The 4711-nt window shown below is 37.2% G+C and overlaps 1 long non-coding RNA gene across 1 annotated transcript; it reads left to right on the top strand.

The window, feature by feature from the left end:
• The first annotated feature begins 4038 nt into the window (after positions 1–4038).
• On the top strand, positions 4039–4415 carry LOC132130085 (uncharacterized). Its single transcript, XR_009428668.1, has 2 exons — positions 4039–4186; positions 4300–4415. It is a non-coding gene; the product is annotated as an uncharacterized LOC132130085 (long non-coding RNA).
• The last annotated feature ends 296 nt before the right edge of the window (positions 4416–4711 follow it).

The following is a 4711-nucleotide window of genomic DNA, read 5'->3' as shown; positions in this document are numbered from 1 at the left end:
TGTGTATTCAGGGTTTTTTTTCAGATGTTACATAGAACAATCGAAAGCAATTATTAGGTTTTTTTTTCTTTTTTACATTTGCTCGTTAACAGTTATTCTTCTGGATGCTAGCAAACTGTTGTGATGTTCTAGCTTATCGGCAAAGCCGATGTATGCTTTGCTTTGTTTTTACTTATCTATTCAGATAATATTTTCAGTGTATCAGAATATCTCAATTTATATTTTTTACGAAACACTGTAAGGCAGCAGGGTCAGTATAATTTTTTTGCAGAGAACGTTTATTGATTTTATTTTTCCCCTTACATTTTTAATGTTTGGAAGTGACAATAAAAAATCGTAAAATCAATCGTTCTAATGACATATAAAAAATAAGAGACTTTTCTGTTTGTCAAGCTGCAGTCAGTATATGTTTGTTGCTACTGAGGAGGATGTTCCCTGGAGCTTATGTTTTTTTCCCATAAAGATGGGCGATCTGAACATTTATTCCAGCATATTCTACCTCACACTGTGTACCAGCAACGAAGAATTGAATAATAAATAATAGTTAATAATAATGTTTCTTCCAATGAAAACCTCCATCCCCTGTTGTCCTCTCGCATCAAAATCCACCAACATGTAACACTAATAAGCGGATGGTATTTCAGCCATCTGTTCCATATTAATGAATCCTGACTCTCTAACACATTCTGCATTCAAAAACCAGAACGTGAGTAAACAAGGACCTTAGTTTTACAACATCTTCCAACATAATTCATACCGTGATGTCTGCAATATCCTATGACGGGGTGACATTTATTTGCACCTTCGAGACAGTCCAGAGATACGCGCCGAGCCTCAAAGGAAAGACAAAGCACCCGCCTTTTTCCACAGGGCACGACCACACATTCCACAGCACATAAGCACACACACACACAGACACAAACCTTTCTTAACTTCTTTACCTTCGTCATTTTATTACTAAGATGTATTTTGATAGGTTTGTGTGTTGCATAAAATGGTTAATCCTGTTATGCGAGGATTATAACTTGCTGACTTGTAAATTGGAAATGTTTTTGGAATGAGTGTTCTCAAATAGAATCATGAGTTGTAACCACTGATCTATAATATAGAACTGGATTGCTCATGACGTCATTAAAGTGAAGCCGCCGCGCCGCCATATTGGTAATCCCTAGTGTGCGAAAACGTTCCATTGAATTAATAGGAAATTGTATGATTTTAATTAGAAAACATCACCTAACAAGTCAGAATTTATAAATTTGAAGTATTTCTGTACATTATTACAATGCAAACACCCTAGGCATGTAAACGGTTATTTTTTTAAATGTCGCGAATTTCCCCTACTTATTAAAAAGCTATGTTAATTACAGTAGTGAGCATAATGAACACGATAAACATCAGACAGGCACGACCTCAACATATATAACAAACTACAAACTGCTCATTCTAAAATAACTGACTATATACAGTATGGATTTAAAGACATAAACTTTATAAAGCTTTATTTCCAAGATCGTAAGTTAAGCTTTTCATGTATAGAGCAATATTAACAACATAATTGCATTATTCATTGTAATATATTCAAATCAATTTCTGATACTAATACGTTCATGTTTAATATTCCTAAATAATTATGTTGATAAAGAAATAAGCCATTTTTTGTGTTTGATCAGTTACCTCTGTCGTCAGTGCGCAGCAGACACACCCACCTTAACGGTTTAAATGTATCGCTTATCCTACCGCAAAAGACCGTAAACACTGCAGATAACATCTGAAGTAAACATTAATTTACATACACGTAACATAAAAACGAGTCCCGTTTGAATGATTTGCTTCAAATTGAGTGATTTTAGGACAGCGGTTTGAATGTAACTCAATGGTGCTCTCTGCTGGTAGGGATTAGTAAAATGGCGGATCGAACACTTCCGGTGGCTTCACTGCCTGTTGGCAGTTTAGAACGCGATGAGCGATCAATGTGGTTGTAACCCTACCCCCCTGACCAGGTCGTAAAACTTTTCACAGAACAGAAAAGCCAGCTCACTGGCACCTTTTCTCAATGTATTCTAAATGTATTGAGTAGCCTATTGCTTTTTTTTTGGTGCAGTAGATGTTTTCTATAATCAAATTGGAGTATAATGTTTATCGTGTGTTAATCAAACTTTAAATGTGTGTAATTCTGCATATGAATGCAACGTCGTGTTTCTATCAGTTATATAGGTCATTTTTGGTATCTGTGTAATCGTCATGTTGTGACTGAACTATCCACTTATAGGAAAGGTTTTCCAAAATATATAAATCTGGAATTACCGACTTGCTAGAATAAAAATGTTCAATTCTGTCAGCTATAACTCACGTGAGTGGGTGTTTCAGCAGAGACAAAGGAACGTTTTTCCCGCTTCGGATCGCGGACGTTCATTGGTTGTTCACGCAAACAGAGGCGTGAACCAGTCAAGCCATAAGAACTGAAACCAGGAAGTTATACCTTTTTGTCCTCTTGTTCTCTTGTCCCTCTCTTGTCCCTGCTCTTGGTCCTCTTCTATCTGAGTTGATCTCAGCACTGCGGCTGAGAGAACAGCCGTTCTCATGGCTCCCTCGGGAGCTTTCATCTCCGTTGTTTTCGTTTCTTTTACTTACTAGGTTTATTCTCCTATTCACCTCTCCCCATGAGGGAGACGAACTCTGGATCATTGCGTTTGTTGGACCTTTCAAATATTGCGCGAGTCCGCAGCAGCCCAGGAAGACATGCGAGAACACGCAAAGCTACAAAGAACCACGGCACGCACGCACGCTGGTCTGGCGAGTCATAAAGAGACCACATGCAAGTATCATTCTCTATGGAGATTTAAATGCTGTTTAAAAGTTGTCGATCTGATTTCTTGTTGTCTTTCGAAGGTTACTGTCTATGATTTTGCCATAACTGAGCGATTATTCTGTGATCGTGCCTATTCTCTCACCTATTTCTCTCTCATCCTCTCTCACTCATTCTCTCGCTCTCTCTCTCTCTCTCTCTCTCATTTGGATTCCGTTAGGTTTTGTATCTGTTTACTGTCTGTATTGTCGTACGCGTATTTACTCTGTGTGATTTGTAGTTTGATGTATTATTAGTTCAAGTATTAAAAACCAATGTATATTCATGATTGCTTTTGTCTAAAACGCTCACATCACGAGTCAATGAAATGTCTGATCTTTAGCTACAAGCTCTTTACTTTTCAGTAACCGAAATTTCATAAGGATAGGAGAATGTTTCATGGCCAGAAACTATTTTTCCTTGAATTATAAGAAGTGATAACTTTATTGAAAGTTGATAAGTTAATCTTATGGCCGTTTGCTGGACAAACCACTGTTTGATTTGCGGTAATTTACAGTAAGAGATATCACTATAATTGATATGAAGAATGGAATATTGACATATTAATGAGTAAATTACAGTGCCTTGTAATGAGTTATTGATATATACAATTGACCCATTTTCCATCTTCAATAATTTTAATGTAACTGTCATATGAGATATATATATTAATCATATTCCTGATTAATTATTAAAATTCCCTATATATCATTTGAGTTAATTATAATGTACAACCCAGTGCGGCTACAAACATATTTGTTTGGAACTTTTTTGGACTGTTTTCGCTGTAAACAGTGCTTGATCTGTGCATATTTCTCTCCTGATTCAGAAGAGATATTTTTTAGTGGAGAAAGCAATATCATGGAGAGAGGACTAATGTTTTAGCCAGAAGCAAGTATTTAAAGTTAAAAATGCCTTGATGGATTTGTTTGTTTAAAACACACAGCTTTTCACTTCACAAGGCATTAATTGATGGACTGGAGTGATATGTGGATTATTTGTGGTTTACTGAGATGTTTTTACCAGCTGTTTTTTACCATTCTGATGGCACCCATTCACGGCAGAGCATCCACTTGTGAGCAAGTGATGTAATGATACATTTCTCTGTTCTGATGAAAAAACTAACTCCTCTACATCTTGAATGAGTACATTTTCAGAATTTATTTTTGTGGTGAACTACTCCTCAAAAATGGCATTCTTCATTAAATTGTTCTAATAATTTGAAACCTTTTCTGTATTTTTGGTCAAGGTGCACAAGTCTTCTTGGCCGGGTCATCTCTAAATGGCTTTGGTATTCGCAGCAGTGATGCTGATCTTTGTCTTGTCATTGAAGAGGGAACAGTATGTATGTTGTAGAGGAAAAATGCTTTGTGTTTGCATTGTCCAAATGGTTTCTATACTAATTGTTTAGACTTTGCCATCTTGGATATAATTCTCTGCATACTCCTCTGCAGGTAAACCACAGAACAGATGCTGTATATGTATATGTATATGTAAGTCTTGTGCGGAAATTGTTTTACACAGTGTGTAAGTGATCTGCCGTACATACATCATTAAACATACAGAAGTTCTCTTACGAGAGTTCTCTCGTACTGCGTCTTAGCTAAGACGCTACGGGAAAAGTCTCTTTTCACGATACACTGAAGCAAAAAATTATCCTTAATTTTGAATTATTGTAAAGCACATTTGCAGCAGCACACAGCCATAGGCGAGACGGCTCGCTCGCTCATTGGCTGCTCTGCGGCAACTGCATAAGCCTATCGAGCGCAGGCTGATGCAACATCAGACCAATGAGGGCACTTCGTGCCCTCCATGCCACTTCCCGCCGAAATGGGTGTGGCCTAGCCCTATAAAGGGAGCACAAAA

The sequence above is a fragment of the Carassius carassius genome, chromosome 4 (genome assembly GCF_963082965.1).
Source record: "Carassius carassius chromosome 4, fCarCar2.1, whole genome shotgun sequence".
Classification (NCBI taxonomy): domain Eukaryota; kingdom Metazoa; phylum Chordata; class Actinopteri; order Cypriniformes; family Cyprinidae; genus Carassius; species Carassius carassius.
Note: the sequence above shows the minus strand (reverse complement) of the source record. Positions and strands in the feature narration are given on the sequence as shown.